Genomic DNA, 26,500 nt, shown 5'->3' on the forward strand with positions numbered 1-26,500 from the left:
AATAAACAAAACAAACAAAACAAAGACCAAATAGAAAGCAACTAAAACTACCCCAGAAAAACCAAAATTAACAACCTAGGTAATAGCAAATGGCTATATAATGATTCATAGGTTTTCAATATACCAAAAACTTTCAAAATTGAGTAAGGGAATCACAAAAAAATAAAATGCACCATGAATCATTAGATAGCCCAAGAGCTATGTAACTGAAAACTGACAGCAAAAACAACCTAACTAAACAACTAACCAAAGGAACTAAACAAATAAATGACAAACCCTAAACATAAAATGAAATCAGAACAAAGAAAGAGTAAAGGAATAAGAAGAAGAAAGGTAGGACTTACCACAACAAAAAAGGAGGGTCTGCATAGAGAAAGTTGAGCGAAGCAGCAAAGGGAAAAGCAGGCAAAAAGAGATGAATGGGAGAAAAAAAAGAGAGACCAGAGAGAAGAGAGGGGTGCTGCACTAAAATATGCAGATAAGAGGAAAGGAGAGGAATGAAGAGAAAAGAAAATGTGGAAAGGAGGGGGGCTCAACGGTTTTGAGAGTATGGAACTGAAGGGGATGTTTGGGGAGGTTAAAGGTTGAAGGGAAGTGAAAAGATGAAAATGGAGTTAAAGAAATTAAATGGGTAGGCAGTTAGAAAGGGCAAAATGGTAATTTAACATTGAAAAGTAGGGTTTAAGTAAAGCGTTCTGCATAGAATCCGGGGTTTCACCACAGTGAAGGAAGAAGTTCACCGCGGCGAAACCTTCTGAGATGAAGAGAAAGGAAAGAAAAGGGACCTCATTATGGCAAAAGTATCCCAAGAGTAAGACACAGAACTGGGTGAGCTTTACCGTGGCAAAAGTTAGAGTTCACCGTGGTGAAAGTTCCACTAAGAGCAACAGATAAAAGCTGGGCAACTTCGTTGCGATGAAAGTAGCTAGAGAACCCAAAAACTAAACAGAAACAACACAGCAGCAGAGGAGCAAAGCACAAAAACAAAAGGGGTAGCTGGATACTTTAAGAACTTTAAAGTGCACAAAATAAGATCAAAAGGTCCTCAATAAATGTATGATAGGGCAGCATAACACACAAAATAGAGTAGCAAACTTTCTCTATCAATCAAAAACAGTTAATTTAACAATTTATTGCACTATAACAACTAAGCACATAAGGAGAAAGAGCAGAGATCAAAATCAAGAAGGGAGTCTTATTGAATAGAAAAATTACTAACTACACTAAAACTATACTACTGAGATGGTTTCTCCCCAACACTGAATCAGCATACCAATGGACAGAATATATCACAAGCAATAATAGTGCAAAAGTAAGTAAATGAGTGAAGGAAAGAAACAACCTGGGAGTTAAGGAGGCTTTTGATTCTTATGGTAGAGCTTTAATAGATGGCCATTGACTTTGAGTCTGGCTCTAGCCTCCTCATGCAAAAGCTCAACCATGCCAAAGTTGTGCACTCTTATGATCGTACAGGGCCCGTCCCATCGGGTGTTGAATTTTCCTTGCTTGAAAGTGAACCAAGCTTATACAACAGTACTTGGTTGCCCTCTTTGAAGTGCTTCCGTAGGATTCCTAGTCATGCACGAACTTTGTTTTCTCCTTGTAGAGTCTGGAGTTTCATAAGCTTCAAATCTAAGCTCCTCCAACTCTTGCAGTTGTAACTTCCTCTCCTTTCTGGTAGACTTTATATTCAAGTTGCACTGCTTGACTGCCCAATAGGCCTTGTGCTTGAGCTCCACTGGTAAATGGCAAGCTTTCCCAAAGACCAAGCTGTAAGGGGACATGCCAATGGGTGATTTGTATGCTGTTCGATAAGCCCACAATGCTTCTTCCAAGCATAAACTCTAGTCTTTCTTGGAAGGCTTTACCATCTTTTCCAGTATGTGCTTCACCTCTCTATTTGAAATTTTAGCTTGACTATTGGTTTGGGAGTGGTAGGTAGTGGAGACTTTATGAGTGACACTAAATTTTAAAAACAGATTATCTACAATCCTATTACAGAAATGTGTACCCCTGTCACTCATTACAACCTTAAGGATCCCATACCTACAGAAAATGTTTGATTTAAGAAATTTTAAAATAGCTTGGGCATCATCTTTTCTAGAAGGTATCGCTTCTATCCATTTAGACACATAATCTATAGCTAACAAAATATATACAAAACCAAAGGATAAAGGAAAGGGTCCCGTGAAACCAATACCCCAAACATCAAAGATTTCGCAAAACAATAAAGGCTGTTGAGGCATCTCATGCCTTTTTCCTAAACCTCTAAAATGTTGACATTTGTCACAGGACTGACAAAATGCAAAAGAGTCTTTAAAAAAGGTTGGCAAATAAAATCCAAAATTTTGGATTTTCCTAAATGTTCTCCTTATACTAAAATGACCCCCACAAACCATGGAATGGCAAACTGAAATAATGGGCTCGAAATCTTCATTTGGCACGCACTTCTTAATAACTTGATCATTACACATTCTCCAAAGATGAGGTGCATCCCATATGTAGCGTTAGGACTTACTTCGAAGCTTCTGTGCCTGAAATCTAGACATAAAAGGAGGGGTGAGTCCAGTAATGATATAATTGACAATATCAACATACCAAGGCTCTTTAACAACCAAAGCACAAAAGCGGAATCAGGAAAAGAATCACAAGTAAGTTTATAAGAGTCTACTCCTCTTGTGTCCTCTGGTAGCCTACTTAGGTGATCTGCTACTTGATTCACTGTCCTAGCTTGATCTTTTATCTCAATATCAAACTCTTGCAGAAGCAAAGCCCACTTAATCAATCTTTGCTTAGATTGTGGCTTCTTGAGTAGATAGCAGATAGCCGCATGATCTGGAAACACAACCACTCGAGAATCAATTAGATATTGCCTAAACTTATCTAAGGCAAAAACAATAGTGAACATCTCCTTCTCGGTGGTGGTATAGTTGACTTGAGTTAGGTCAAGTGTTTTAGAGGCATAATATATGACTCTGGATTGCTCCTCCTTCTTTTGACCAAGCATGGCACCCACTGCAAAATTAGAAGCATCACATGATAGTTCAGAGTGTAAATCCCAATTAGGTGCAGTTAAAATTGGAGGTGAAACAAGCATAGATTTAAGAGCATCAAAGGATGTCTACAATTGTCGTCAAAGTTAAATTTCACATCTTTTTTCAACAAAGTAGAAAGAGGCAGGGCAACTTTAATAAAATCTTTAATAAATCACTAGTAAAACCCTGCATGCCCTGAGAAGGATCTTAAATCTTTAAGATAGGTGGGATAAGGAAATGAAGAAATAACTTCAATTTTAGCCTTTTCAACCTCAATCCCCTTTTGGGAGATTAGGTGGCCTAAAAATATCCCACTATCCACCATAAAATGACATTTCTCAAAATTTAAGACCAACTTCTTATCTATACACCTCTCATGGGCCTGTTTTAGGCTATTCAGGCACTGATCAAAGCTCTCCCCATAGACTGTGAAGTCATCCATGAAGACTTCCATGTTTTTCTCAAGGAGGTCATTAAAAATCACCATCATGCACTTTTGAAAGGTGCCTGGAGCGTTACATAACCCAAATGACATCCTACGATAAGCGAAGGTACCGAAGGGGCATGTAAAAGTGGTTTTGCCCTAATCCTCAGGGGCTATAGGAACCTGAAAAGCCATCTAGAAACAATAATGTGACTTGCCAACAAGCCTCTCTAATGTTTGATCTATGAAAGGGATAGGGAAGTGATCTCTTCGTGTGGCATCATTAAGTTTTCTATAGTCTATGCACACACGCCATGAATTTTGCACCCTTGTACGGATAAGCTCATCCCGTTCATTCTTAACCACCATCACCCTACTCTTTTTGGGTACTATGTGTACCGGACTGACCTATTCGCTATTAGAAATAGGATATATAATCCCTGTACCCAAAAGCTTAGTAATCTCCTTCTTAACTACATCAAGTATAAGAGGGTTCAGTCATCTTTAGGGCTGCCTCATTAGTTTTGATCCCTCACTAAGGAGAATCCTATATGTGCAAATAGCTGGACTAATTCTAGGAATATCTGCTAAAGTCTACCTTATTGCCCTCTTATGCTCCCTTAAAACAGATAAGAGTCTCTCTTTCTCACCCTCAGATAGCGAGTTAGTAATAATAACAGGTAATTATTCATTAGACTCAAGGAAAGCATATTTCAGAGTACGGGGTAGGGGTTTCAAATCAAGTATAGGTGGTTGCACAATAGAAGGGATCAGTTTATGAAGTTCAAGAGAGAACAGATTACTCCCCTTTCCTTCAACCAATGGCAGCTTCGGTTGAATATGATCAGCTTTGTAGTTTCCTTCCTCTCCAAGCATTGAACCAACTTCAAGTTGATCTATAGCAGCAACCGTCTTAGAGGGATTCTTCTATATACCATCATTCTCCATTTCAGCATCAGCTTCTGAAATGTTAGGTAATCTGAAATATCAACAGAAATCACTAATAATAAAGGAATCACAATTCAAATTTGCATTGGTAGATGACACAGAGAATGTATACGAGATGGAAAGCATGCAATTAACTACAGTACAGTCAAGGCATGTCACGTCACCACCACATGAACAAGTAGAAAGAGATGAATAAAGAGATGAAAAAGAAGAAACAGATTTATTTTCATCATTAGAATCAGTGAAGTAAAGGTCAGAATAAAAAGAATCATGTTGCAATTCAATTTTAGAGCAAGCATCCTCAACAGCAATGTCTATCAAGTTAACACCCAAAAGTGAATACTCCTCATAAGGATGTTTTATTGCTTCATACATGTTAAAAGAAACCTTATTATCACCCACTTCCATTGTAATGGTCCCCTCTTTTATGCAAATCATGGTATTAACAGTCCTTAAGAAAGGCCGACCAAGGATTAATGTGGTGTCATTTACAAGCTCAGAAGACATGTCAAGCATATAAAAATCAATAGGGAAAACCAAATCCTTAACTTAGACCAAAATATCCTCAATAATGCCTTTAGGATACCTAACAGTCCTATTAGCTAGTTGGAGTACAACAGTAGTAGACTTAAGAGTTTTGACTCCTAGTGAAGTGTAAACGGACTTAGGCATGACATTAACACCTGCTCCTAGATCTAGCAGGGCTCCCCCTATAGTGACTTTTCCTATAGTGCAAAGGATAGTGAAAGATCCAGGGTCTTGGCATTTTACTTTGATTTGGGGGTTTAAATAAGGCAGACACATTAGAGGGCAATTGGACTCTTTCATTAGGCTTAAATCTCCTCTTTTATGTACACAGCTCTTTAAGAACTTTTGCATATTTAGGAATCTTTTTAATTAGGTCAAGCAAGGGAATGTTGACTTCGACCTTCCTAAAAGTCTCAAGCAACTCATGATCTTGCCTTTCACTGCCTATTTTTACATTTTTCAAGTAAGAACGAGGAAAAGGTAGTTCATTGATGTTTACCTCCTTACCTTCCTTACTCAAGGCTGTATGCTTGCTTAGTTCAGATTCCTTTGCATTCCCCTTGCCATCATGCTTGGTAGTAGACTCCTTCTGTCGTAATTTTATCTCCTTGGAGCTTTTGGACTTCTTGACCTCTCGGGAAGATAGTGGCAGATCATCACAAGTAATCTCCTCATCAACAGTCTCATCCTCCTCTTCATTAAACTTAACTTGCTTCCCACTTCGAAGAGTGATAGCATTCAAACCCTTAGGGTTTATAATAGTATTGGAGGGAATAGTACCGCTGCTCCTAGCTTGCTGTTCACTTATGTTATTAGACAGCTGAGTTACATATGAGTTGATGTTCTTAGCCTTTGTCTCCTAATGCTTCATTCTTTTCTCTAGCGCTCTAAATCTGGCATCATTTTTAGAGGAGTCTTATTGAATCAAGGAAGCCAAAGAGTTGATTTGATTGGCATTGGAATTCCTTTCTTCTTTTATCAAAGCCATCATGTTATGCAAGAGTTGATTTGTGTCTTCTTTAGGTGGAATAGTCAAGGCTTGAGGTTGGTTTTAGAACTAGTTTGAGGATGAACTAGCTCCTCTACTCTTCTGAAATCTGTTTGGAGGTCTACTCTCTTCATTCCTCCAACCAAGTTGAGGCTATTTTGTGTGTGACCCTGTAGGCCCATTGGAATTACTATAATGACTCACAAGTCGTGGCGGTCTCTAGCAAGACATCATGACTACCCAAATCATATGAGGATCGATGAACGATGTAACCTTTCATACAACCATATCACGTCCCTTTTGTCACATGACATTTTGGTCATAGATGAGGCATGGAGAACGTCATCCTCCTATTCCTGACCATTACTTTCTCGATCCCTAAGTAGTCTGAGTATAGAAATGGAACTGCCTTTCCATTATAGTATGGCTATACATTTCTCAGACTCACTCATCAAGGGGCCCAGTAATATCTCTCTACGAATGTGAGGGACAAATTCCATCTTGACCATTCACATTCCTCCATATGAAAAACCACTAAGCCTGAACATAGTCTTTATGATCACTCGGTCAAAAGTGACTTTTGACTAGGTCAAAGCTGAGCGTTTCTCATGTAGGAATCCATGATGATCTTAGGTCAAAGGGCATAGTGACATGGTTTGTATATGAGAGAAGCTTATGACTTAACCCATGCAGCTCTCTCATAGTGGGTCAGTCCAACACCCTGTACTCTTACATGTGCCTATGACTTTGATTTATATCTCATACATCTTCAAAGCCATACTGGTCTCATTTCATCTCTACTCCCACATAGATGACCGACCAGGGACATTTAGGATAAAATCATGAGTTATCCAAGGTGAAAGAGAGCCTTTCTTATCGTTCGCTTAGGGGTTCTCACTCAAAAATTTATCCAAGCTATGCAGTAATGCAAACTCGGGTCGTTTCTCTTTTGGGAGCCTTAGTTAGTTATCTAGGTTAGACTAAATGTTATGCAGAGTAATGAAAAAGGGGTTTTTGGGTTTTTAACATTTAATGAAATGTGCCAAAACTAAATGCAATTAAATCAAATCTAAGTTACTATGTTTTTGGATTTTTCTAAGATAGTAGTAATGTAGTGGAAATTAATGATAGGTAATCTCTTGAAAATGGCTTTGAAGCAATCATAGTTCAAAATAATTTTGGGAGTAAAAATCACCAAGTTTTCTAAAGGAAAAACCTTAAAGAACTCTTTAAGTCTAGGATCTTAATCAATGGCCACCCATCTCATAAGATCCTATTAAGCTCACTTAGTGTGTGTATTAAGATTAATTAATGCACTTGGTTTAATGCAAGCCTAGATTAACTCAACAATCAAACAATACCATGCAAGAAAGAGAGTATCAAAAGAGTTGCATAGAAACATATATGTAACCACATATATTGAAGCTCAAATTCAACATTAACTAATCCAATACACAAGATAATCATCTAGAATTGATTACAACCATAATCAAAATAGTTCAGCCCAAATTTACAAATCCTAAGACCTAGAAATTCATAAATAAAGAACTAGAACTATGGATGAAGCTAACTCCCCTTTGAAGCTCTTGGAACTCATGCTTCTTCCACCATATTCAAGAGTTGAGAGGCTTAGCTCATCATAGCTCTTGAATCAGCTCCAACTAGAGATTGTTCTTCAGCCATGACAGTAGCAGATGGAAGAAATGGAAATGGAGGATTAGGGTTTCTGAGGGTGAGATGAGAGAAGAAGATGATAGAAACGTAGGTGGAGGCTGAATAATGAGAGTCTGACCTCATCATACCCAAAATAGGGTTTCTAACCCGAAAATTGCGTGCATGGGTCGGTTTCTGGGGATGGGTAGGTCAAAATTTCCCGAAATGGTCGGGTATGAGATTTGCTAATACGAGAGGTTCGCCGCGGCAAAGTAATATGTTTGTCGCAGCGAAACATGGCAGAGAGCCTTGCTTCAACAGATGATGTTCGCCGCGGCGAAGTAATTAGTGTGCCGCAGCGAACTAAGGCAGAGTATCCTTTCTTGCTTCTTGTGCCTTGAGTTCTTCAATTTTGGTCCCAATCTTTAGTGTCCTACAATAGAAAGCAACAAATTGAAGTATCAATTGTCCTAGAAATCAATTGAGTCCAATTAATAACCAATTATGACAATTTAATCCTCAAAATGACACTAACTTAAAGTAAGGACTCTTAATCTAAATTAAGCACAATTATCATTAAAAAGGGCTAGAAAATATCACAAAATCATGGATAATGAAATGAAAAGATAATAATATCTTGAGCTCAATCACAAGGATAGTCATCACAGTAAACATGCAAATAATATGATAACATAATTAAGAAATCTATAAATCAACAATGTTCATAACACAATGATTGGTCTCTATGGCACAATTTCCAACACTTACCTCCTCTAGTAGTTCTTTTAAAATGATTGTAGTTAAAAAAGGATGATAGGATGATCAATTATTTTTGCTCCATTATAGTTTTTCTGTTCGACTTAATCCTTGTTTTTGTATTTTGATCAGTTTTTGGGTTTAGGCTCTTTTTAATTTCTGTTTTAGCTATAAATTTTTTAATAAATTATCAAAATTGCTAATGTTTCAATTTTTGTTTCTATAATTGAAATTGACTGAGGTTGTATGTTTTATGTTTTTTACTGTTAATTAATTTGTATGTTGTTATATATTGAAATTGCCTTGCTGATGGTTTTCTGCTTAACACTTCATTTGAAGTTAAATAGGGGAATGCTAAGTTATGAGCCGTTATGCTGCCAAATTTTTTCCAAATGGAATAGCACATCAGTAGTAATAGAATATTTTTCAAACTGAAGTCAAAGTGAATTTTTGTTAAATTACTAGTTGCTAACAACTAGAATTACTAGTTGTTAACAAGTAGAATTAAAGAGGGATAAATGTGATCAATAGTGCCTCATGTATTGAATTCCTATTTTTGTTTAATTCTCCTAGTATCTTTGAGTTGCTGATCACATTTTCCTCTAAATGATTCATCTTAGTTGGGGACCATGGGCAAGGAATGGATGTCTGCCAATCGTCTATCAAAGGAATATAGGAATAGGGTAGAAGATTTTATTAAGTTTGTGATTGAGCACGCCGATGACCGCAATAGGATTATTTGCCCCTGTCTTGAGTGTTGCCTTCTGAAGTGAGTTTCACCATCCAATTATGAGAGCCACTTAATTATTAATGGAATCGATCAAAGTTACAAGTGTTAGACAAAGCACAGAGAGACAAGAGATGCAAGTGATAGTAGTCGAGGGCATAGTAAAAGCTGTGGATCATCTAATTTTGACATAAGTACATGTAAAGCTGACCGTCTTGAGGATAGAACCAATACGATTGAATTAGAACTTGACGATTGTCCTGAAATGTTTGACAGGTTGAAGTGTTATGCTAAGAAACCTCTATATGAAGGTTGTACTGATTTTACAAAATTGTCTGCAGTATTAAAACTATATAATCCAAAGGCAAGAAACGAGTGGAGCGATACAAGCTTCACAAAACCGTTATTACTTGTTAAATAAATGCTACTGAAAGAAAACAAGCTTCCAAGCAAAACGGATGATGTAAAGCAAGTGTTGCGCTCTGTCAGCCACAGCTATAAGAAGATACATGCTTGCCCTAATGATTACATTTTGTTTAGGAAGGAGTATACGTCTCTAACTGAGTGTCCTAAGTGTAATGTGTTATGCTAGCAAGAGAATAGGAAGAGCCTAAAGAAGGCATTATGGTATTTTCCCATTATACCAAGATTCAAATGCTTTATAGTAATGTAGAAGATGCGAGAAATTTAAGGTGGCATACAAATGAAAGGATTAAAGATGGCATGCTTCGGTATCCTGCTGATTCTCTAGAATGGAAGAAGTTTGATATTGAGTATTTTGAATTTGGAGAAGAAGATAGAAATCTACACCTTGCATTAGCCACTAACAGGATGAACCCGTATGGGATGTAAAGCAGCACCCATAGCACATGGCTAGTGATTTTGTTTATATATAACCTTCCTCTATGGCTATGCATAAAACGCAAGTATTTAATAATGTCTATGATAATCTCTGGGCCAAAGCAACTAGAAAATGACATAGATATATATATATATCGAGCTCCATTAATTGAAGACATGAAAGTATTGTGGGAGAATGGAGTTAATATATATGATGCATATACGGAAGAAACATTCAAGTTGAGAGCTATGTTGCTTGGCACAATTAATGACTTACTTGCGTATGGTAATCTCTCAAGGTATAATATTAAAGGGCAATTTGGTTGTCCCATTTGTGAAGAAAGCACAAATTCCATAAGGTTGAAGCATAGAATAAAAAATTCATACATGGGATATTGTAGATGGTTGCATCGTGATCATCCTCACTGGCAATTTAAGAAATATTTCAATGGGAATTTAGAAGAAGGTAAGGCACCTACCCCGTTGACTAGGGAGGATGTATTTCAAAAGGTGAAATATGTTGGAAAACCTTTCACGGGTATATTGGGACAAGTGGGTAGAAGAAGAGGTCTATTTTATTTATGTTGCCGTATTGGATAACCTTGAATGTGAGACATTTTCTTGATGCTATGCATATTGAGAAAAACGTATGTGAAACTCTGTTTGGCACATTACTCCATATTCCCAGAAAGATTAAAGATGGCATAAATACGAGGCTAGACATAGTTGAGATAGGGATAAGGGAGGAATTGGCACCACAGGATAAGGGAACTCATACATTTCTTCGTTCGGCAGCTCATATGCTTTCTAGAAAAGAGAAAAATAGCTTTTGTGAGTTTCTTGCTGTGATAAAAGTGTCAGAAGGTTACACTTCTAACATCAGTAACCTTGTTTCAATGAAGGATTTGAAGTTAAAAGGTTTAAAATCTCATGACTGCTATGTTTTGATGGAAAACTTTATTCTAGCGACAATACGGGCTATTTTACCTTATAAGGTGCAAGTTATGATCACGAAGTTATGTTTCTTCTTTAAGTTTCTTTACAGCAAAGTGATTAATCCCAGTAAATTGCCAAGATTACAAACCCAATGATTTTCTAAACCTGTTCTAAACCTTCGAGGTTAAATCAAAAAAATTTTATCCAAGGATTGCACTATATGGTGCAATCTCAGGTCGTCTCACTTAAACGGAGCCTTAGTGAAATGGACCTAAGTTAACTTAAATGTCATGCAATACAAACTTGAATATAAACAGGGGGTTTTGGGTTCTTTGTGAAATGTCCTACCTTTAACTCCTCAGAGAACGCATTTGTAAGCATTATGGTTCAAGCAGATCATAACACAAGCCCGCGAATTTAAAAATTTCAACATATTACTCAGGTTACTATTCACTGTTTAAGTTTCAGATTACAGGTCCAACTTCAAAAATTCATAACTAATTCCATAAAAATCTTATTGAGGTGTTCTAAAATTCTACAAAAAGATATTTCAATGCTCTTTAAGGGAAAAATATCCAATTGCACTTATCCTTACCCAATTTGTACAGTTTAATCAATAAATATTACTGTTCATTTCATAAAATTTGAAGCTTCCAGATTCTGTGCCTCAACTTTGGAAATTTGTATCTCCTTGTGTACACATCCAATTAAGGTTATCTACCTCTCATTTTAAAACTTGGGATGTGTACTATAAGTCTACCAAATCTCGTGACTTAACTCATTCATTTGGTAGGTCAAACTGGAGCTACAAACTTACTGTTCTAGGACCTACGTTTTATCCCTTAACATCTCTTTACTTTAATTCTTCTTATTTCTTTGGCATACATAACATGGGCTTACTCTTTCCCATTCATGCTCATAGACTTTCATTCATACCATAAGCATTATAATTAAATACATGGTATCATAGGCATCCATAACAAAAATTACATCTTAGGAGAATTACATAATGAATAATAATATCATTCATTAACATGAACAATTCTCCACTTTCTTCTCCTTGCTTCTCATGCCATTATTGCCTATCATTGATTGACCTATATGGTTGGTTAGGGAGGGGGTGAGATTCAGGCAAATCTCAGTAGCAAACAATACCACATAATCATGCTAGATGGATGCTAATGCACTACACGTAACTTGTTTATTCTCTTGTTAATTAGTGACATATTAGCATGCTCAAAGCTAACTTCTTGATGCATGGCCATGGAGACATAATCTACTCACCATGAATAGCAATTACAGTAGCTAAAACATGTCACAATAACATTCAATAACATGTACATGGCAACACACAAGCATACAACATCAAGCAGTGACAACAGGTAAGTTAACTACCTTGCACATCAAGCTTTCCTCTTACTTTTCCTTTGACTCCCTTGACTTTCCAACCATGTGGGCATTCGGTTAACATCACCAAACATCCTACTTCGATGTTTCAAAGATCCTAAACATAGCCATAATGATCATACAATCTATTAGAACCACTAGATTACATAAAGTTCAAGACTAGCTCTCTTGAACCTCAACCCTTTCTCTTCCTTTTAGGGTTTTCTTTCTAGCTTCTCTAACATAAATCTCCTCATTTTCTATCCTTAAGATCCATTTCTTGTCAATTAGAACCACTTTAGATGGCCTTAGATTCAAGAAGATCAAATCTGAAAATTTTGGTTCGCGGGTACTGTTCACGCAGAAAACCCAGAATTTTTACTCAACTTTGAAAATTCATAATTAATTCTAGAAAAATCCAAATTGAGTGGTTCCAAGTCTCACTGAAATATCCTTAAGTTAAATTTACATGAAAAAATAGTTTTAGGAACCAATTCTATTCTGAACAGTACCGAAATTGTACGGAACTTAACACTTTTCCAAAGGTTCAACACTGTCTCTAGATTTCAAATCCTAATTTTGAAAAATCACCATAAATCGTACACGTATCCAAATGAAGTGTTCTACCCATGGAGTTAAAGCTTACAGAGTGTACTTTAATCATGACAAATTTCAAAATCAGATACAAAGAGTAACTTATTCGAAATAGGCATCAAATCAGATGCTACAACCATCACATACCTTGATCTTGTAGCTTGAACTTAGGTGGACTTTCTCTCACTAGAAATAGCTCTTTCTCTTTCTAAATTTTGGCAGAGTTTTTCCTCTACAAATGGATGCCAAAATGCTCTTCTAAGGTGGGGTATTTATAGCCAAAACTTTGGCTTGAATGGACCAAAATACCCTTGTGGCTAATAGAAAGAGTAAGGGCAATCTTAGAACTTTAAGTTGACTTTTACATCATCATTGCATCATCTTCTTGCATCATCCTTACCTCATTCTTCTAGAAGGTGCTAGGTGTCACAAATGTGGTGGAGGAGAAGGGAGATTAGATCCTAGCCGTTGGATCAAAACTTAATCCTCAAGTTTCCTCCAAATTTACTTGGCCCACGTTTCTCCAGCTTTCTTTATAGCCTTTCGGAGCTCAAAAAATTCTTCTGTCTACTCCATAAATTCTCTTTAATTCTAAAGAGTATCTATGAATTTTCTTAGGCCATAACACTTCCTTTAAGCCTTGCATAAAAATTTGTTTACTAAAAATACCCTTTTAACAGCATAATCGGCTCTTTAATTTATTAAAGCCATTCCACTGGCCTTTTGTTTGCGAGACTAATTTTATGAATTAGTACAACCTTTCAACCATTTAATCTCATTTTTGTATACATTTTTGAGGTCTCTTACTATTTCAAATAATTACCTCAAACGGTATATGATTTAGCCCAATTATTCTATGTTATTTCATATCATTTTAAGGGTATTTATCATAGATTTTGGCTCTTTTTGATGATAATTGTGCTTAATTTAGATTAAGAGTCCTTGCTTTGAGTTAGTGTCTTTTTGAGGTTAAAATTGTCATAATTGGTTATTAATTGTATTCAGTTGATTTCTAGGACAATTGATGCTTCAAATTGTTGCTTTTTATTGTAGGACAATTGAGAATTGGAGCCAAGATCAAAGACCAAAGGATGACACAACACAAGATCAGAGTATCAGCACTAATAGAGTTCGCCGCGGCGCCAAATTGAAATCTCACCAGTAGTCTCTCGGGCAGAGTTCGCCGCGGCCAACTTACATCTTCGCCGCGGCGAAATCACAAGATTAGGCGGAGCTCCTCTCGGGCATGCTTCGCCGCGGCGAAGGATTTCCTTCGCCGCAGCGAACTCTTCGTATCAGCAATGCCAGATCCGGATCAGAACGTGAAAATAGAGCTTCTAATCATATGATCCGACCCAGATGGACCCCTAAAACGCTTAGAAACCCTATTTTCGACCAATCACTCCATTCCATCATCTCCAACACCTCTATTCTCTCATCTTCTTGCCTCTCCATCTCCATCTTCTTCCCCATCCATTTCCTTCATCTTTCATTCACTCCATCTCAATTCCTTCCACTCCCAGCTACCATGGCCGACGGATTCACTTCAGTTAGAGCTTTTCTTGAAGCTATGGAGGGCTAGGGTTTATCAACTCTTGAAGAATGGTGGTGTGGCTTGAGTTCCTAAGCTTCAAAGGGGAGTTTAGTTTCAGTTTGCAATTTTTAGCTATGATTTATGGCTTTCTAGGTCTAGGAGTTGTAATTTCTTAGTTAGGAACTTGGGACTGATACTGTAATTATTGGTTAATGATTACATTTGTAATTTGGATTGATTGATGTTGAACTTTGTGCTTAAATATATGTGGTTGCATATATGCTTATTGTAACTCTTATTATTCTCTCCTATCTTGCATGGTTGTGTTTAGGTACTGAGTTGATTGTGTGTTACATTAAGCCAATTACATGATCATTCCAAATTTACACATTAGGAAAGCTTTGGACTCATTGAGTTAATGAGGTTCTTATTAAGAAAACCTAATGATTTGTGAAACTCCCAATATTTTAAGTGAACTATGATTGCCATCAAAGCCATTTTCAAGAGATTTCCTATCATTCATTTCCATTCCATCATTATTATCTTAAAACACCAAAAATATAGTATCTTAGGTTTGTTTTCATTGCATTTAGTTTAGGCACCATTCATTTAAGTCTTAAAAACCCAAAACCCCATTTCATTGCATTGCATGGCATTTAGTCTAGCTTAGGTAATTAATAAAGGCTCCCAAAAGTGAAACGACCCGAGTTTGCACTATACTGCATAGCTTGGATTAAATTTTGATTGAGAACCCCAAGGCGAACGACAGAAAGGCTCTCTTTCAGTATACTTTTTTTCGGCCATAACCTCATAAATTCTATTTAAGCTACCTCAGGGATATTTTCATCTTTTCTCTTTACAGAAGAGCCTTAGAATATTATTTCCTATTTTTTGGGATTTTCTTGGAATTCTCTGTATACTCTTCCATTTTTACCCCTGTTGGTCATAACTTTCTGAATTTACGGTTTATTCCTTGCTTGGACCTAACTTTATACAACCATCTCTTTGAGGCTTCTAACTTAATCTTTGGCCTGTATCTAAACTCTTTTCTTTCTCTAGACCCTTAAGACGTTACTGAAGCCTCTAGCCTTGATTATACTTGAGCCCCTGAAAACTTTTACTTTGCGGTTTAGTCCCTAAAACTGCTTTGACTTCCTTTCTCATCTTTGGGACTTTGGCTCAAAAAGAGTCTAGTAGCCTATCCAATTCAGGCTATTTCTAGTACTTTTAGGTCCAAAAGTTTGGATGTTACACTTTGAAATCATTAAGTAAATTGAATGAATGATAAGCAAAATATTTTTAGATTTTAGGGAAATAAGTAATGAATGTAGGTAGACAATAACCAAATAATGATAAAATTCCTCTTCAAAGTATGTTAAGGCTGTCATAGTTCAAAATCAATTGATATGGGAGTACAAATCACTAAGTTTCGAAATTATAAACCTTAAAGTACTCTTTAAGTCTAGAATCTTAATAAATGAACTCCATTCCTTAAGATTCTGTTAAGTGCTCTTAGTGTGTGTAGAAAGATTGATTAATGTAATAGGTCAAATGCAATCAAAATCACTCAAAATCAAAACACAATCGTGTCAGAGTAAAGAGAATCAAAAGATTACAACTGACATATATGAAACTTCATATATTTAAGCTCAAGGTTCTACAGAAACCAATCCACTACACAAATGAAAATCCAAAGCTGATTACAACTATAATCAAGTAGTTCAACTATAAAATACAAATCCTAAACCTAGAAACTCATAAATTCATAGCTAAACTAGGATTAAACTACTCCCTTTCCTAACTCATTAAACCCCAGCCATTACTACACCTTCAAGAGGAAGGAAAACGCCTAGTCACATATAGAAGTCTGAAACGTCTCAACTAGGAATGAATCTAAGCTTCCCATGGTAGAGGTTTGACAGTGAAAATAGAAGAAATTAGGGTTATATGAGAGAAAGATGAGAGAGAATAGAGATGGAGGCTGTGGTCTAAGTCAATGATGTCACTTACACGAAAATAGGGTTTCTAAACCGGTATTGGGGTGTACTAGTTCGGTTTTTGAGAGTGGGTAGGTAAAATTTTTTAATATGGTTCGGGTCTGGGTTGCTGAACCCATAGCTTCGCCGCGGTGAACATTAGCCGAGAAGACTTCTGCTTGATGTGGTGCCTTCACCGTGATGAAGACAGAAGGTGGCCGCAGCGAACCTTGGCTGAGAGGAATCTTCAAGTAGAGAATCCTTTCTTCGCCATGGCGAAGAATAAGTTGGCACGGCAAAACCTGGCAGAGGCGTCATTACGTCTTGTGTGCTAGACTTCCTTGATCTTCACTCTTGGCTCTTCTTCTTGAGTGTCTTGAAATAAAAACAAATGGTTTGAGGTATCGATTGTCCTAGAAATCAATTAAATACAATTAATGAACAAATATGACAATTTTACCCTCAAATAACACTAACTTAGAACTAAGACCTTCAATCTCAATTAAGCACAAATATCATTAAAATGAGCCAAAAAGTGTAACAAAAATAAAGAAAATGTCATCCAATAGTATAAACAATTTGAGCTTAATCAAATTCCCCCACACTTAGACCTTTGTACTCCTGGACAAAGCTCAAAATGATTCAAAAAGATACAGGTGCAATGAGAAATACTAACATGCTTAAAGATGATAGCAGAAGATTAGTAAGAAATTCTCACAGATATTGACAACGGTAAAGCAAAGATATGCTAAGAAAGTAAACACTATGGACATTTAATCTAAAATATTGAGCAAAAGAGATTTATCTCAAAGATATGTGTTTAGCTCTCAACTCACTTGTTTTGGGATTATTTCACTCTAAGTCTGTTCAGTCCAATCTCTACCATAGGCTTGTAATAATTCTACCTTTCAACCACAAGAACTACAAATTGCAAATCAAGAGGACTTTAGGGTACATAAATTTTAGTGATGGTCAAGTGAAATGGATGGAATAAAAGATAAAATGAAATTGAGTACAAGCATAACGATTATTCTATTCACGAAATAAACGTAAACCTTCTTGAAGAAAGGAGCTAATAATAAAACTTTCTCTTCTTTTATATATATATAAATACTAACTCTCTTTTTTTCTTTCTTTTTTTTGTATTAACAAAATTCTAAGGCCAAAACAGAACAAAATATACACAGTTTATTTGCATGCATGTACTCAAAGTAAAGGTCCAAAGGGGTTGGCAATGGTGAAGTGTTTGGGCTTGTGTTTGGGTAATAAGGGTTTAGAATCGAATGCCTCCGTCGTGTTAACAAAATATTGATTCATCAAGCTTTGATTAAGAATCAAAACAAGTTCTAGAGAAATATGAAACTAATAAGGCTAGTATCTCAATTAATGAATCTCAAGGTTTAAAAGCGCACAATCCTATTTTCAAAGCATATCCTTATTTACTCTTTGTAAAAAACAATGGGGAATGACTAGTCTAAGTTCAATCATCATTTAAAAGTATGGGTAGTTTTCTAAGAACACAAGTATAATTTTGAATTTTTCAATAATTTCTAAAAATGCAGGAGTATTAAAAATCTAAGCCAGCATTTAAATTTTTTTTTTAACTTCATCGCAGTGAATGAAGGAGTTTGCCGTGGTGACCATTAGCCGAAAAAGAAAACCCGGTAACGGGCCTGCTTTACCGCGGTGAAACATAAGTTGGCCGTGGTGAAGTATGGCCAAGAAGTGAAAATAGTTGTGAAAGAAGTGCTTCGCCGCAGTGAAAGAAGGAGTTTGCCGCGGTGAAGGTTGACAGAAAGACAAAATGCAATGCAATTTTCAAACTTCCCTAAACGTTAACTTCAATGACTTCAAAAATGCCACAATTACTCGGTTGTAAAGCATGTAAAGGGTCAAAATGGATGCATAAAGAAGCATTTGCTGAAATCAAAAATAGAGATCCCTCCCCTACACTTAAACACAACATTGTCCTCAATGTTTAAACCGGTACAATCAATAAGTAAACTAGAAGTTGTGAAGTCCAATTTAAATTGAAGCAAACACATCGAATTCACAAAGAGGAGGGAGAAGGGTGATAGGTTGCAGGCAAAACAAAAAGGATAAGTGAAAATAGCGGAGGGGATCAATGTAATTACAGAGATAGCAACAAAATAAAAAGGCCATCAGTAGCCAAATAGTTAAACCAACATCCAATCCATCAAAGTAATGAAAACACCAAAAAGCTTAATAAGTGTCCAACAATGTCAAATCAAAACAGAAATAAACAACAAGAAATAAAGCACACAAATAAAGAACTACTGCTGCATCCCAGTATCATCCGCCCTGTGTAACACCTTATGTTTATACCAATTAACTTGCCTTGCAGAAGCATTTGGAATCACTTTTAAAGACTACAAGTTATGAAAAATCAAGTTTGAAAATTTTCTTTTACGGATTACTATTCATTGTAACCCAAAAATGTGGCAAACCTCAAAAATTCATAACTAATTGTAGAAAAATCAAAATCAAGTGATTCTAGGTTCTATGGAAAGCTCTTTGGATAAACTTTTGAGAGAAAATAGTTTCTGGACTGATTGCCTTAAAATTCAAGCCCAGTTTTTCTTGAAAAAGTTACTGTTTATATGGTCATTTTTCCATGTTCCACTTATTGGGCATAATTCTTGTGTGGTTATCAGATTCAGGTGAACCGACTCTCATCTTAAAGAGAAAAATCCCATCTATTTGCTCACCGAATCTCATGGCTATACTCACTCGATTGCTTAATTTGACTTTGGTCAAAGTTTAGGTCCATAGTGTTGACTTTTATCCCCCTTGGAAGGATAAATTGTCTTACTTGACCAATTACTTGCATACTAATTCTCCTACCATATAATCATGCACGTTGGACAACACTAGCATGCTTTCACATATTAACACATAAGCTAGCATATATCCATAACTTAAAACCTTAAAGCATACTCTTAATTACATTCATCCAACATAAGGTTTTTCTTCATTCTTCTTCTTCTTCTTGAAGCAAACTTAACTCTCCACTATAACTACTTCTTTTCTTTTGCTCTTGGAGGTTGAAGGCCCTAGGGTTTCTTAAGTATGGGGGTAAGATTCTCGGGGAATCTTAGTAGCACATTGCATACATTACTTTGGTTACACATCATAATGTAATTCAAGCTACATGCATACATACATACTTGAGTATTATGTACTTGCCATGAAAAAACATAACATCATAACATAACATAACATATCATCTCAACCTTGCATAAACCAAGGTATACATGCACGGAGGCATCATGGCATAACATCATAACACATAGCAATGAACATACAATGTATAGTAACTCTAACAAGCAATGGAATGCAAAAGCTACCTTATTGGCTTTCCTTCCTCTTGAACTCTTTTCTCTTGACTAGATCTTTTTCTCTTTGTTGTGTATAGCCTATTAGGCAACCAATGACATAACATTAAGCATTACTTCAACTCTATAACTTAACATAACCCCTTAAACCCCTTTTTTCTTGACTTTTAGGGTTTATTTTTTTAGCTTTGATTCTTGAACTTTCTTGGGCCTTTCTTATATAATTTTTCATGTAGAATCCATTTATCATATTAGTTTTATGAAAATCCAATTCCTTCCCATTGAACTTGACATGGCCGAACCATAGGAATAATAGGTTCAAAATTTTCATTTCAATTTTTAATGCTTCCAACATCCCTTTCTTGGTATATACCTACAGTAAATCATCATTTAAACTCATTGGAAGCATCAAATGGAATTGAAACATATTCCTTCCTACATTTCTCAATTTGGCCGAACCATATATATAATTATAAGGAAAAGGATTCTCAACAAAACTAATCATGTAATCACTTAATCCTTAACCTTTAACCATGCTTAATCTTAACCATACTTCATATAAACCATTCCCTATCATTTTGTTAAAATTTGGGCAGCACTTCCCCTTAGGAAAATGACTTTCTATCATCATTAAAATAGCACAAAACCCACATATCATTATTATACTTGAAATAGGAGAGTTGTAGAAGCTTGTCTTGCTTCCAAATGACTTTCTTTCACTAGAAATCTTCTCTTTCTCTCTCTAAACGAAAATTTGTAAGAGGTTTCCTACTTGAAAGGCTTCACACAAAATGAACATGTGGGAGGGGGTATTTATAGGCTTCCTTTTTCATTAATTCCACATTTGCCCTTCTTGCATAAGACTTAATCTTAGCCCTCCAATTTTTACCTCTTTCCACATGTACAAATCTTAGGCTATGTGGTTTAATATGTTGACACTTGGATGGTGAGTCATTAGGGCTTATGTCATCTTTCTTATCCATTAAGATTAATTAGGCTTTAATCAAGGTTAACTCTCCTAATTCCTTGATTAACTTGGCTAATTACCCTTTTAAAAACTTTTGACTTTTCAAAGATAGATGGTTAAATCCTAGCCATCCAATGAACCATGTTTGCCACGTGTCACGATCCTACGGAAGATGACTTAACCATAATCATTTTACTTATCCCTAATTAAATTTTAATCTAACTTGATTTAGTATTTTCTTTTCCTTTTTCTTTTTATCTTCTTTTTCCCTTTCTTGGCCAATTTGGTCATGTGTCCTTAACATTCTATCAGAAATTTTAGTACCTTAGTTGTCCTGATAGTCTACTGGATCGTAATATAATATTGGTTTATTTTATCTGATAGCCGAAAAATTCTAGTATCTCAGAATTCTTATATCAGATACCATTAATTATATCTCAGTAAAGGGAACTTCCTTGATTAATTTCATAATTTTTCTCCTCATATAACTCTTTAAATTGTCGTTTCTGTAAAAATAGACAATCTACTGATATTAATTTAGCTTTAAATTCAATTAAAGCTAACCTCCTCATCATTTAGGGTTGGAAATAATTTTATAAATCTCCATAATTCCTAAATGAATTTCCTTTAATTTTTCATAATTTTCTAAGATCTCTAGGTACTTTTAATAATTGATATTGGCCAATAAAAGGCACATAATTTTTGCTTTGCTAGGTAGATAGGGAACTGTCTAACACTTACCCGTATTGCATTCTAATTTTTCTACTGCCCATAAAATATCTTCTGGTGACTCATATGATGACTCAACACCCTCATAAATGAAACACATGGGAAAGAAGAAGAGAATTCAAGTTGAACTTGTTTTCCTCAAAATATCTGAAATATTTTCTAACTTTGTCTCCTAATTAAGGGATATTAATTATTTAACATTTGATTAGAGCATTTTATCCAATCTTGAACTCCAAAAAGTCATCTATTTATACCATAAAATTCGTTTAATTCTGTAGAAAGTCTATGAATTTTCTCAGATCATAACTTAGACCATAAGTATTTTCTTTTTAAATTTCCCATAACAAACCCATAAACTGCAGTTTTGGCCTTAAAAAACCATTAAAGCCATTCTGTTGGCCTTCTGGGATTGAAACTAATTTTATAAATTCTATAGCCTCTTAGATCATACATCCCCATTTTACCATAATTTTCTGAGGTTTCCTTATGACTCAAACAATTAAATCTACCTCTACATCTCAAACTGAGCCATAAACTTATAAATTCCTTTTAAGTCAACTCAAGGGCATTTTCATCATTTCTCCTCATATATAGGCCTTAAAATGTCATTTTTCATTTTTTGGAATTTTCTAGAATTCTTGGGTATTACTTCCATTTTTACCCATTCCTAGCCCGAAACTTTCCAAAAGTACAGTTTTGCCCTTGGTTAAGTAAACCTCATAAATCACCCTATTATGGCCTCTATCATAACCTTTAGTCTGAACTAACCTCTTTTCTCATTTTTGGGCCTTGAGACTTCACTGGAGCCTCTAACTTTCTTTACAGTTTAGTCCCTAGAACTTTCTCTATTGACAGTTTAGTCCCTGAAACCCTTCAACATTCCTTTTACATTTCTGGGACCCCTGCTTATAGGGATTTAATAGCCTACCTATCTTAGGCTAATCCGCGTATTCTTAGGCCCAAAACTTGGGGTGTGACACCCCGGACCCATATGGTCCTATACCAGAAGTGCCCGCTCCAGATGTCCTGGCTCTGCTCTGAGGGTCATCCTCCTCGAGAGGTAGGAGGAAGTTCAACTGTTGAACAATCAAGGCATCTACACGATGACGGTAACACTGGTCTCGATCATAAAGAGCATCATGGTCCTTCTACCTCTTCATCTCTCGGAGTAGTGTGACACACAATTGGTGGACATGCTCTGCTAGCTCATCGATATCATCAGCCAAGGTGTCCAAGGTGACAGGTTCAGGGGCTTCTTGATCTTCCTGGCCTTCTTGGGCTTTTGGGGCTGGTGCACCAGCTGCATGGGCTGCTCTAATGTCATAAACAGGTTGGATGGGTGGAGGTGGTCTAATGACAGGCTGCTTAAGGCAATCATATCAAAACAAAGGGGCTGGCTCAAAGTAGTTGTCATTTTTGTACTCAGAGACATTGGCAGCACTAAAAAGGTCAGTGATTAGGTGGGAGAAAATGATACTGTTGGTGAGTTTGGGGTGTTGATGGCATCATGGAGAGCTGAGTAAATGGTGTCGGCTACATCAAATGAGCGACCAGTCATGAGAAGGTAGATGTATAAGGCTTGGCGCTTAGGAACGTTGGTTAGGTGGGTGGTGGGTACTAAGTTGTTGCAGACAAAATGCAGCCAAGGGCAAGCCTCAGGTCAGAACTCGATCGCTTAAGGTATTGCTCTGTAGTACAGGGGTGATGCCAAGTGGTACCCTCATGACACAAGGTTTGGAGAACATCATCAAAAGGGTAGTTATCTCTGTATTCAGAATAACCAGAATGGCGACAAGGAGACAGGCAGTAATGGAAGTGGACGTTTTCAGCGGTAAATGAATGGTGGACACAAATATTGTGAAAGTCAATGATCATGCAACCATGGAATTGGGCATAGGTGTAAAAATGGCGAACAAAAGCGTTATTGCCCATAGAACGCTCCTGAACCAAACCGGTCAATTGGGATGCATGGAGCTGGGGAAAAAAAGGGTTATTTGGGGGGTCTAAGGGAAAAGGTCGCTCCTTGAGAATAGGTCTCTGATCAATCTTGTCATACAACTCCTCAAAAGTATATTCATTCCTAGAATCAGATTTAGACACAAGTGCAGGGTTCTTAGTACGAGGCATACTCTGAACACAATAGACAAACAACTATACAAAGGCTAAACAGACAGTAACTAAACTACCCTAGAAAAACCAAAATTAACAACCCAAGCAATCGCAAATAGCTATGTAATGATTCATAAATTTCTAATTTAGCAAAAACTTTCAAAATTGAGTAAGGGAATCACTAAAACACAAAATGCACCATGAATCATTAGATAGCCTAAGAGCTACGTAACTGAAAATTGACAGTAAAAAGAACCCAACTAAACAACCAGTCAAAGGAACTAGACAAATAAGAATTAGCTGAAAAAAAAAGGAAAGAGTAAAAACCTACAGAGGAAAAAGAAAAGAATCTTACGCAAAAGAGGATGGGACTGGAAATGATAAGCCAACAGGGATGAAGGATAACCGAGAATAGGATGGTAGGCAGCCAGGCAGACTAGAACGGGAGAAGATGGAAAAGAAAAAGGTAGGCTAGGAGGGGAAAGGGGAAGGGCGCCAGTTTAGAGGATGCTGAAGGAGGGGGAAAAGCTGACGGGTGAGAGACGGCTGGGGGGCAATTTTGGGTGAAGAATGGTAACCGAAAGACATGTAAGGGGGGGTTAAAGGTTAAGGGCAGGTGAAAAGACTAAAATGGAGTTAAGGAAATTGAATGGGTAGGCAGTTACGAAGGGCAAAGAGGTAATATGACACTAAAAAAAGAGTTTAAATAAAACATTCTGCACAGAAACTGGGGTTTTGCCACGCACGAAACCTTCTTGAGATGGAAAGAAAGGAAAGAAAAAGGGCCTCGCTGTGGCGAAACCTTCCCGAGAGCGAGACACAGAACTGGGTGAGCTTCGTCGTGGAGAATGTTGGAGTTCGCTGCAGTGAAAGTTCACCGAAAGCAATAAACAGAAGCTAGGCAACTTCGTCACAATGAAGGATAAGTTTGCCGCGACGAAAGTAGCTGGAGACACCCAAAAATTAATAGAAACTACACAGCAGCAGAGGAATAAAGCACATAAACAAAAAAGGGCGGCTGCATACTTCAGAAACTTTTAGGTGTACAAAATGAGATCGAATAAACACATGATAAGGTAGCACAACACACAAAATAGAATAGCAAACTTTCTCTATCAATCAAAATCAGATAATTTAATAGTTTGACACACTATTAAGCACACAACGAGAAAGAGCATAAATGAAAACCAAGAAAAGAATCTTATTGAACAGGAAAATAACTGACTACACTAAAACTATACTATTGAGACGGTTTCTCCCTAACACTCAATTAGCATACCAATGCACAGAATATATCACAAGTAATAATAGGGCAAAAGTAAGTAAATAAGTGAAGGAAAGAAACAAACCTGGGAATTAAGGAGGCTTTTGGTTCTCATGGTAGAGCTTCAATAGATGGCCATTAACTTTGAGTCTGGCTCCAGTCTCCTCATGCAATAGCTCGACCATGCCAAAGTTGTGCACTCTTGTAACCGTGTAGGGCCCGTCCCATCGGGTATTGAATTTTTCTTGCTTGAAAGTGAACCGAGCCTTATACAACAATACTCGGTTGTCCTCTTTGAAATGCTTCCGTAGGATTCCCTTGTCATGCATGAACTTTGTTTTCTCCTTATAGAGTCTGGAGTTTTCATAGGCATCAAGTCTAAGCTCCTTGACAAGAGCCTTTTTGTCGCTCCCTTTGGGGTTCTCAATCAAAAATAAATCCAAGCTATGCAGTGTAGTGCAAACTCGGGTCGTTTCATGCTTGGGAGCCTTAATTAATTACCTAAGTAGACTAAATGCCATGCAATGTAATGAAAAGGGGTTTTTGGGTTTTTAACATTAAATGAATGGTGCCTAAACTGAATGCAATGAAAACAAACCTAAGATACTATGTTTTTAGTGTTTTAAGATAATAATGATATAATGGAAATGATTGATAGGAAATCTCTTGAAAATGGTTTTGATGGCAATCATAGTTCACTTAAATATTAGGAGTTTCAAAGTCCATTAGGTTTTCTTAATAAGAACCTCAATAACTCATTGAGTCCAAAGCTTACATTAATGAACTCATTAATGAAAACTTTGTTTAACTTCCCTAATGTGTAATTTTGGAATGATCATGCAATTGGCTCAATGTAACACACAATCAACTCAGTACCGAAACATAACCATGCAAGATAGGAGAGAATCATGAGAGTTACAATAAGCATATATGCAACTACATATATTTAAGCACAAAATTCAACATCAATCAATCCAAATTACAAATGTTAATCATTAACCAATGATTACAGAATTAACCTAAGTGTCTAACTAAGACTTTACAACTCCTATACCTAGGAAATTATAAACACATAGATAGAAACTAAAGATTAAAACTAAAACTCCCCTTTGAAGCTTGGAAACTCATGCTACTCCACCATCTTCAAGAGTTGGAAAAGCTCAGCTCATCATAGCCTTGGAATCAGCTTTAACCAGAGGTAAATCTTCAGCCATAACAGTCAGGAGATGAAGGAAATAAAAGTGGATGAAGAAGAAGTGCAGGAAAATGGAAGATGAAGGAGATGGAGATGGAGGGTTAGGTTTCTGTGGGAAAGATGAGAAGAGATGATGATAGAAAACGTAAGTGGTGGCTACCTCCTTATGTCTGACCTCACCCATACCCAAAATAGGGTTTCTAACCCGAAAATTACGTGTATGGGTCGGTTTCCTAGAGATAGGTAGGTCAGATTTTCCCGAAATGGTCGAGTCTGAAATGTGCTGATACGAGGGGTTCTTTGCGGCAAACCATGGCAGAGAGCTTTCCTATTTGATAGGCGATGTTCGCTGCGGCGAAAGATAAAGTGTGTGGCAGTGAACTATGGCAGAGGCTCCTCTTTGCATCTTTGTGCCTTGAGTCTTCAATCTTGGCCCCGATCTCAACTGTCCCACAATAAAAAGCAACAATTTGAAGCATCAATTGTCCTAGAAATCAATTGAATACAATTAATAACCAATTATGACAATTTTACCCTAAAAAAGACACTAACTCA

General features: G+C 36.6%; 1 pseudogene; it reads right to left on the bottom strand.

The window, feature by feature from the left end:
* Positions 1–789: 789 nt before the first annotated feature.
* The window catches only part of LOC114757243 (uncharacterized), a 44,053-nt pseudogene continuing 18,342 nt past the window's right edge, over positions 790–26,500 (bottom strand).

The sequence above is a fragment of the Neltuma alba genome, unplaced genomic scaffold (assembly GCF_004799145.2).
Source record: "Neltuma alba isolate B1F8T4 unplaced genomic scaffold, ASM479914v2 tig00010583_pilon, whole genome shotgun sequence".
In the NCBI taxonomy this organism is placed as follows: domain Eukaryota; kingdom Viridiplantae; phylum Streptophyta; class Magnoliopsida; order Fabales; family Fabaceae; genus Neltuma; species Neltuma alba.